Genomic DNA, 11,275 nt, shown 5'->3' on the forward strand with positions numbered 1-11,275 from the left:
ATTTATAAATACACTTTGTCCGGGAGGCATGAGTCCTTATGAATTAATTCGAAAGAAAATTGTCAGTCATTCTCGCTCGTAAATCTCCTTCCATCTTCTGGTCTCTGCAATGGAACTAGGTTAATTTGCAAAAGATTTACACCTAATCTAATAGAATGCATGATAGCTTGTGGACATTACAGTGGTGACCATGTGTTTATCCCACGTATTAAAATGCAACCATCAGCTTCTGATAATTTCCCATTTCAGTTCCAACGTAATCAGTTCCCTTTGAAGTTGAGTTTTGCAATGACCATCAATAAATCACAGGGGCAGACATTGGACCAAGTTGCTATCTACCTTCCAAGACCCTGTTTTTCTCATGGACAGTTGTATGTCGGTCTTTCACGAGCTAGAACATCAGACAAAGTAACAGTTGTTTCTGCATCAACAGATCATGCTTCATCACAACAATCCGTGAAAAATATTGTTTCTTACGATGTTTTGAGGCTTGCAGGCATCATCTAAGTAACCTCACAAAGGAAGTGTTCCTGCAAAGTCAGCGTACTTTTTTTAGCACCTAACTAAGACAATATATTGTCTAGATTTTGAAGACACAACTGCAAGGGTGACTCTGCTTATCAAGATGAGTCACACACTTGCGAAATCAACCTTTATTCCCATTAGTACAACCATGCTACTTAGCCCACCATTGTGCTTAACAAAGCATATGAGCCAATGGTTGGCTATATTGTATCAAGGAATGTAATGCACTTTTGGCTGCAGGAGCTTATGAATCATGTAATATAAGGACTGTTTAATAGAAATGAATTATAAAGCTTCTAGCAACCTTTTCTTGTTTTGAACACAAAAAAAAGAATACTTGATCATTAGATAATACTTTTGTACAATATAGAATATTTCTCAATTATGTTAAGTGAAACAATTTTCCATAAACCATACATACACAGACACACACACACCCTTTCCTAAAGTCAATTTTCACACAATAATTTCTAGATAAACTTCTCCAATAGCCAATAGTCAATATTAGACAAGTCATCTTATAATCAAGAAAGTAATAAAAATCTCTTGTATAAATAAATAACTATAACTATAAATACACTATACTATAGTACTCCTACAACAAACTAATAATAATATAATATTATACTTCTTCTAATACTCACAACGATCACCTAACTACCCATTACTCTAACTATAACGAAACAGTGTACTATCTTATTAGCATGTGCTAAGAAATCAGTCTAGCCTAAGAAACATAGTCTTCTACTACACTCCACCTCCTTTCTTTTCCTCTTTTACCTCACTGCCTTTCATTCACTTGCTTTTCTAATTCTATGTCAGTCATTGCTCACTTCTTCCACAAGTTTGACTAACTACTTTGCTACTTATAGTACCACCACTTTCTAATTCCTACTTCCAGTTACAGTTCTCAAAAAAATAAGAAAACAACTTTCACTATGCACTTCTAATCTCAGATACACTCATCCTTTCACTCTATATTACATTATTTCAATTTGTTGTCTTCTTGAATTATTATTTACATGATTATCATTGTCATCTACAACTGAATCAGGTCTTTATTATCATAGCTACTTTCAAGTACATACATACTATGAAGCATAAAATAGTAATGCTTCTATATTAGAAAAGTGAAGACTACAAAATCAGGAAAAAAAAATACCTTAACAATCATAACTTATTTGGTTAATTTAGTCATATGTGTTCACATAGAAAAGCTGTATTCATATGTCAATTTAGAAATAATGTGATGCGGTTTTGAATTAACCTGTTTATTCAAATTATCTAGAAAACTACATCGAATTTACAGTTCAAAAGTTTCCAATTTCAGTCTACATATTCTTCATTGAATAGTCTGCATTTCAGAACCCAGATACTAAATCTGATGTTCAAAATACATAGAAATCAATATGAAAATTATTTGATTATTCTGTGGTCTCTCTTAACAGAATGAAGCCGCAACCAGTGTACCTGGATGAACTAACAAACATCACTAAGGACTACAAGGTCAAGGTGAAAGTAATTGAAAAGAGACGCCCAAAGACATCTCCTTCAAAGGTGGTCTACCAGGGCTTCGTCGTCCAAGATGATAAGGCAAGCCCAATATTCATATAAATCTCTGTCTAAAATAAATTGTGAACGTAGATTATAATTTATCATATTTGATCTTATTTTAGGAATCTATATATAGAGTAGTTGATGAATTAGTGCATTTACTAATTAATTATCATTTAGTATATTTTATGATAATCTTCTCATATATACATATATTCGTTCATGAAACATTTCAATTTAGCTGCAACCATTAATGCATAAATGGAAAGAATGTGCTTCAATGATCATTTTCGTTATGACGTTTGGTAATCTTAGTATAACATAGTGAACTTGAAATGCTAAAAGACTTGTTTCAGATGAAACCTTTAAATACATCTCCTGTTCTTCTTGAATCAAGAATAACATTGTCTTCTACTACAAGTAGTTTTATTAAACCCTAAACTCCACCTGCCTAAGTACAGCACAACTAAGCACTGCACATTTCTTTTTAAACATTGTTCTCTTTGTACATGAACAAATCACTTGAAAGCTACTTTGCTAACAAGTGAAATATAGTCAGTACCACGCGATAAGATTTGTTGTGTGTATAATAACAATGAATATACAGCCAAATCTAAATAGTCTGTGTAATTAGGTTTCTTGATTGTGTCTTAGGATTAATCTATTTAATAAACCGTAACTAACAAACATAGTACTGTTAACAGGGATCTACGATGCGTGGGGCTCTTTTTGATGACCAAGTCGATCAATATGAAGATGCATTCAAGCACAACAGACTGTATGAGATAACCAACGCTCCAATATCTCCCTTTGAAGCCGAGTATAAGTTTAACCCCACAGATGTTGATTTCGGATGAACTTTGGAAAGCGAACTATTGTCCTACCAGTTGATATTGATGATGGCAGCAATACCATAGACTATAGACCCATTTCTCATCGCCTAGAGAACAACCGATTACACCGAGATGTTTGGTATGAATAAGTGATTAGCTATATCATCTTTTTGACTACTTTGTTGTACTACAGAAAATCGACTCGATCATAACATTACCATGTTTCTTATATATTGCGAGATATAGTTGGTGTGGTTCTCTTTGTAGAAGAACATTGTCGTAAAGTTACAACAAACAAGAACCGTGAAACAAATGTTCGTGAAATTGTGCTCATGACCACGGGTAAATCATAGTCATAGTTTCTGATTAGTTAGTGCTAAAATACTAAACAACAAATATTATATATGAAACTAATAACATCAATTTAAATGGAACAACCTATGCGGTACTCAGCCACTATCAATCTCGGTTTGGGATGACTTGGCGGAAGATGATTGCACAATCGATTCTTAACCTGGCAAATTTAGGATCGTGGGACTCACGGCTCTCGAGTATCTAATCACAAAGGTCGAGATACATTTACTTAGTTGCAATTCTAAACATACGCACTAAATGTAGTAACTGGCAATTAATAACTATACCTTACTATTTACAGGTTTCTCAATGACCACTTCTAGCTCAATGACCATCATACATTCACTGTTGGTGAGAAAGCGAAAGGCGCTTGAAAAAACTGGTACCCTCGAACTCGGTAGTCCTAATTCAAACACTACGAACACGACCTTTTCTACATGCTATTTCAGATGCTAATGTTATTCACTTTTACAGGATGGCAAGCCATCACACATCCTTGACACAACTTCAGTCTAGGCTCTTTCATGTCAAGCTACCTATGCCAAATGAAAAGACAACTAAAATTTCAGCTCTTCGTGCTAAGAAAGTAAACACAATTTACTGATGTACCTTCTAATGTACCTACTACATATGCATTTACTAATCTGCATCATACTTCCAACAGGCAAAATCAGCTTTGCAAGATGAAAAACATTGGTTAGAAGTTACTATACCAGCTGCTGAACTACATAAAGTGCATGCATACATAGGATGTTCAAAATGTGCTAAAACTTCTACCATGCCACCCGGACGTCCATACACATGCAACAATTGCTCCGCGCTTTGATTGTACCTCGGTGCCAAAGTACGTCTCTTTGCATCATTTTAGTACTACAATAACTTCAAATAAGTAAATATACATAATCCCTCTCTTACATATAGCATGGCTAATAATAGAACTCATTCAATAACCTATAATTAATAGCTAAAACACAAAGAAGGTACTAATGCTTAGACAACATCTATTTCAGAATCACATTCAACTGCGAAATATCAGATGGAACAGGAACATTGCCAATGACCGCATTTACACAGACTGCGGAAAGATTGTTCAAAATGTCAGCAGCTGATATATTCCACATGAAGCACTCTGTAAGGCTTACAACATAAAATCTCAAATAATAAACTAGCACACACATATTAATAATTATTAACCTAATTTTCAGGACCATGAGGAAGCATTCTCAGCTGTACAAGAATTACTCTGTACAACTCCTTTCAAAGTTCAAGTTGGCCCTTCTACATCCCTCTCAGTGAATAACATCTTGCAGTGGGTGGTGAAACGGGTCGTTGTTGACGACGAAGAGGACACTGTATCAAAAACTGAACCAGTGCAGGAGCCAATCCCAGAATCACAAGTTATAGACGATTCTGAAGTTCGTGCAGCTGACAAGCAAATTGTTCCTGACCAATCTGGAACCAATGTCACTACTACTCCTGCAGAAGATGCACTTGAAATATCCTCTGATCAGCCAGCATCTCCAGCACATTCTGCACAGCCAACAACGTCTAAAAAAAGGGGGACCAAAAAGAACACTGGTCCTAAATCTGCAGCTTACCCGTGAAGCTATCGAGTATGGACTACAATAGCACAGGCATAGTCGTAATAGTTAGTGGTCATGGCCTGTCATTTTGGTATTTTGTCAATCTACTGTTACTCTTGAACAATTCGCAGAAATTTGCTAAGCTTGCTGCGTGTACTCTTTTATCTTAATCTTAGCTTTTGTGTGTAATATAAACTATGGACTAGACAAATCAGCGTACTTATGAACGACTCAGTTCTGCCTTGTACTAAGGCTACTTAATCTACTATGATGATTATTAATCTTTCATAGGTTAATTAATCATTTGTTAGTTTATATATCTTCTTTGTAATTTCGTGCTTATCTTACTTCGTTCTGCAACTCTCAAATTGATATGTATTGTATATCTTATCAAGATATCAAAATAAACATTACTATCTTACATTCACAGACTTGAAGCTACTCAAAAATATGGACTAGGTTGTAGCTTGATGTACTAAGATAACATATTACTAAGCGAACTTAGAAAGATCATATGATTCTATTCTTGTCAAATTAAATGGTTATTCACTAACTATAACTGATCTGAATATTTTCAATTTAAAAACAAGGTTTAACAATGGACAGTAGCAACAATAATACAAAGTTAACATTCACAAAATTGGCGGACATTTATACATATATTAACTATGTTACGTTTACTTAAGTGTAGATTACAAATCTAGATACGGAACAATTTTTAGACTTAAAGGTTCTTATTTATCTCTTTAATATACTTATTTATTGTGTTAGGTAGATAATGTATCCAATTAAACTAATAGATTACTTAATTAAAAGTGTATCTTAGAATCATAATCTAAAAAATCATTCCCATTCATCAACATGAATCTTCAAGTGCTGAACCTAATGCCAGTTACAATTATAAGATTCATTTAAAATGTTATTATACAAATAGAACATACATTATATAATAAAAAAAAAAACAAACAAAACAAAAAAAAAAAAGGTACTGAAGTTCAAAACTAAATGGTGAAGTTAACAAATATAGTACTCCCTCTGTCCCGGTCAATTGTTGTCTTTTCGTTTTGGCACAAAGACGAAGGAAAGAGGAATAGGCGAATAACTAAATGACATGTGGAACAAATTAAATGAGAATGATCAAATTAGTCATCAAGTTCATTCTTAAAATAGAAACGACAACAAATGACTGAGACACCCCAAAATAAAAAAGGACAACAAATGACCGAGACAGAGGGAGTACGTCTTAACAGAACATATTAGTAAGCCACTTAGAGGACCATGTGATTCTATTTCCATAGAATATAATGGTTATTCACCAACTATAGCTTATCTTAATTATTACTCCCTCTGTCATGGTCATTTGTTGTCATTTGGTTCTAGCACAAAGACGAAGGAAAAAGGAGAGAGCCAATTACTAAATGACAAGTAAAATAAATTGATAGTGAATGATCAAATTGCTCATCAAGTTCATTGTTAAAATAAAAAAGACAACAAATGAGTGAGACACCCTAAAATAGAACAGACAACAAATGATCAAGACAAAGGGAGTACATTTTTTTAAAAAGGTTAATTGAATGACATGTGTGACTAATTGAATATGAATGATCAAATTATTCTTCGAATTATTTCTTAAAATAGAAAAAATAACAAATCACTAAGACACCCAAAAATAGAAAAGGACAACAAATGACCCAAATAAACAGAGTAAAAGATAACATGAATATTTGATCAGCCTAAATTACGCGCGCAGTACAATACACAAGACATACTGATATCACTTTGATGCGCCATAACTGTTCATATGAATGACTAATGAGGCTTTAAATCCCAACTAACCAAAATAAAATATAGAACTTTGCATTTTCTAGCGCATTATACAACGCAAATTCTTTGTTTCACATGCAGATTATATTGGCTTTCATCATTACTAATTAATAGCTTGTCTACCTAAACTTCTCTTGAACAAAGATCTTAAAATCACAAGTCAATCAATTCATTCTATTCCAATAAAGATAAAATAATTAGCATATTGAATTAATTTATTTTTTTTAAACATAAGAAGAATCATGCCAAAATTCAAATGCACCAGGCGTGTTTACGTAAATGAAACGGACAAGATTGAGTTTGTCAAAGATTACAAGCGATGGAAGAAGACCACGTTTGCTGCTCAAGACATCTTCACAACTAACAAAGTAGAAATGAAGATAAAGAATGGTGATGAATACGAACACGAAATCCCGAGTTTAGAGGATGTGGTCACCAATGTCTTCAACAAGCTTGACAATCCGGGAAAAAGGAACATGTCTGAGGTTTGCAAGTGTTGGGCCAAGTGGTTCATAATCGACCGACACATCAAAGGTCGGTCGTGATTATAACTCGCTTGATTGGCAAGGGAAAATGATGGGGGTATGATCTCATTTGTACGGGGAAGGCAAGTTAGTCCACAAATTCGTGGATGTAACTACCACAACAATGACAAGGAAAAGCGAGCATTTCACAAAAGATTGGAGAAAAAAGGCGGCTAATAGGAGGTACATGCTTTACATACAAGCGTCCAGGAAGTGAAGGGTATTATGACTCCGACTAAGTGCAAAGATGTTCCGTAAGGTGTCGATTTTCGGGTTTTTAATTGTCTATATAGCTTAACCTACAGTAGCCTTTTGCATGTAAGAAATATGGCGTTACGTAGGGTGATTGCAGGTACTAATGTCATGCTACGCAAATCAAACATATCGAAACCTGCTAAGGTCGCCTTTGTTTTAAACATTGGCTATTTTGTAATTAGGTTGTGATGTTTAAGAAGTGTCTATGCCTAGATTTGTATCCTAAAACAATCTTAAATAGGGGGGGTTGTATTTTCAGTGTATATAAGGCCATGAGCTGCAAACCTTTACGCAGCTGTAGTATTAGCAACTGTTCTTTGCTTTCTGCATAACATGTAGCGAGCTTTCAAGTAGACGCGAGTGATTAAATTACATTTCACAGTGTTCATTTCGTTCTAGCAATGGTGATGCACAAAATACCCACAAAAAAATGCCGTCTACTTAGCTGTAAGGCTATCAGATTATTGACCGCAGCAATCTATAACTATCAATATAGTAAGCTACAATCGGTTTTAGGTTAAATAATTGGATAATTAACTCCGCGAAAGATCAAAGCAAGCGGCTGAATCAGAATCACTTAACTGTTTCTATAGGCATGTAAACTATGATTGATTTCTAGGCAGTAATTAGATACACATAAAGAGTCAATTTATAGACAAGGTAAGGTTCATAACACAATATAAACAGGAATTTAGGACCTGAATTCAGATCACAGTTCAGTAACAGCAAAGCTGTAGTTCGACTGCAGGACATTAACTTTGCTAACTTACAACGCTTAGAATTATAAAGCTGAATTCAGAGTGTTATACTAACTAATTCAGACAAGATCATCATTACTTATCATAGTTACTTCCAGTATTCAGATCTGATAAGTTGTATGTTAACATAAAAAAAATTCTAATTATGGGATTAAGAGTTCGTCTATTTAGCTCATTTTAATTGATACTTGAAGTATAGTATGTAGACAAACAAGGCTACATTGTTCAGTAGTCTCTACTAATTTCTTGGCAGCTGGAAAAGGATGATAGTATAGTATGGTTGACGCCAAACAGTGATGTCAAAATTGATAAGTTCAGAGAGACTTACTATAAAGAAGTCTTTGTTACTCATATGAATTTAGAGACTTTAAGGTTGTATTGAGTACTTCAAATGATTGTATAACAATGTCATTCACATGCCTTCATCAGACTGCATTCTTAGAAAACTACTTTCATTGCCATTTACATTTTATTTAAGTACTATGCTTGCAATTCTTCGAAATCAGAACGTGCCTCGCATTTGAAAGATCAAAACTATCGTCAGTAACAGTTTATGTGCACTAAATCGTTCAAGACATTTTATGCGCAAGTTACCTTTTTATTAGCAATACGTACTATTATTATAAATTACTTACACGGACATAATAAATACTATGACAATCATAAGAAGCTCTTCAGATTTGGTTTACCATTCAACAAAGCTTTACAAATTACAACCAAAAATAGGCCTTATGCTTACAGATATTTAAGAAATAACAGTGAACTTAAAAAGAAACGTGCAACTACTAATAATAAAATCGCATATACGAAATCAGAAAAACAGAAAATATATCAAGCAACATGGAAATAAATTACGGGCAATGAATCAGTATCTAAATGAAACAGTTTTCAATAGCCAATAAATAGGACTGTATAAATATTATAAATATTGATTAATAAAGAATAGTAACAGTCAACCAAACCAACAGATACAACTAATACTGCTAGAAGTGGAAAAGATACTGTGTGAACATAAAAGTACAATGAATTGTGCGAAAAAATTGGCTGTCTAGATTTCAGACCTAATAATATATATAAGATACAGATTAACCACAAACAAAAGGAATAAACGTAAGGTAAACAACCAGAAACTAGATAACAAATATATAGAAAATGGGAGATCAATTTGTATCGCCATACACATGCATTCTCGCTAATGTGCCAGGGAAAATGGAGGGGGGACGATATGTACCAAGAAATGTAGAAGCATTACCAAACATTCTCAACAGCCATGGATATACTATAGAAGTATTAAGCATTACCAATTGCACAAAAGCAGAACATTTCAGTGGTATAGTTCGCGTTGAATTTGGAGATGACGATGAATCATGCAGATTAGCATTCAAATTGCAAGAGAAATTTGAATCGTAGGGGCATGTGACAAGATTACTTTCTTTGAGTACAAACCAAGACATGGACCATATCTATGGGTGGCAACAAAAAGGATGCGAGTACTTTCCCCGCACACCAATGTGTAAGAAGGTCCCTTACATATTGCGGCAACAAGGAAGGCAACTAGGCGATAAGGACCAAGTTTGCATCTACTGGTTGCATTAATCTCCAACTTTAAGATATTAATTCGTACTATTGTTGTCATCACATTTAAACTATGCATTTCGCGTCACTAAACATGTCATCCGTCAATAAGTGCGAGTTAATAGCCTGCTATAATTATGTTTCGCAGTTCAGAATTGCTTGCGCATTAGATCTGCTGTCTGTAGCAGTAATTCTTCTTTATCATTTCGCGTACCTTTAACATATTATTCGTAACATCCTTATCCTATCCGTAATTTAGTTGTACTGCTGTTTCAGAATGTAGTTCGACTCTCTAACAGACGGAACTACTTAAGCGTAAGCGAATTTAGTAAGACTCCAACATTCAGAATACTCGTGCTTATAAGATATCTATTAATTTCTGGTAATTATGCTGGTCTGATTAGGACAACTACATTTAACATGCAACTACATTTAAAAAGGAAAGCTTCTACTCTAGAACAAAATGCAACTACAGCAACATACATTCAGTAATTCCCGCAAAGTCTACGCAATAAACAGATTTACTGCTACAAAAAAAGAAACGCGTCTTGGATCTCCGCGCGCACCGCGCGCGGAGAAACAACTAGTTAACTTAAAAGTCCAGACTTTATGAAGAGAGCGATGGACGACGGCCTTGTTTTTTTTTTTTTTTTTAAAATTGTCATCTCATTAATAATCAACTAGGCGTAGGTTACAATGAAGATAACAAATAGACAAAGGAAAATCAAGATTGCTAACGTAAAAAATACATTCAAAATAACTATCTAAATACTGGTAATGGCGCTGCCGCTCCAAAATCATAAATTTCTTGAATCTATGAATAATCGATGTCTTTGCATCCTTCTTGATGGAGGGAAACAGTGTAGCCGTCTTGATGTATTCATCCACGAAACAAATCTATAATCTCCCCGTCGATTAAAACTTATTATATTGATAACAATCCCACGAAAAAATGGAAAACCCCGAAAGAAGGGACGGAACAACGGATCTCACCAAAAGGGAGACTATTATTAAAAATAAGATAGATCTGCATAATATTAGTTGTTTAAGAAAGCTTTTGTGGGGCTTACCATCGATGGATGATCGATGGAAGCCCCCGAAAAATAATGGAGGCTAGGTTTTTAGAGAGGGTTTTTTTTACGACGGCCTTGTTGAGCATTCGTTAATTCCCATTCCCGTGGCCTATGGTTTCGTACCGTTTTGATAAATTTAAGCTGGGCCCAAATTATATCATTGGTGGACGACCTAGTTACAACATGCGTTGGTTCCTACTCCAATGCGTTCCCTTAATTTCGCCAATTACTAAAATTAGAGATTGCTCTCGCTGTCGGTAGGAAATACTCATGATCAACACCCACAAAAAAAAAAAAAATTTGTCCAATTACGTTTTTAATTGCCTTTTTATCCATTAGATCGAGATTGACACCAAATTAAATCTTTCATTATTATTTTTTATTCTTCAAAAAAAAAAATCTTTCATTATTATTTTT

This window comes from Silene latifolia, chromosome 6, assembly GCF_048544455.1.
Source record: "Silene latifolia isolate original U9 population chromosome 6, ASM4854445v1, whole genome shotgun sequence".
In the NCBI taxonomy this organism is placed as follows: domain Eukaryota; kingdom Viridiplantae; phylum Streptophyta; class Magnoliopsida; order Caryophyllales; family Caryophyllaceae; genus Silene; species Silene latifolia.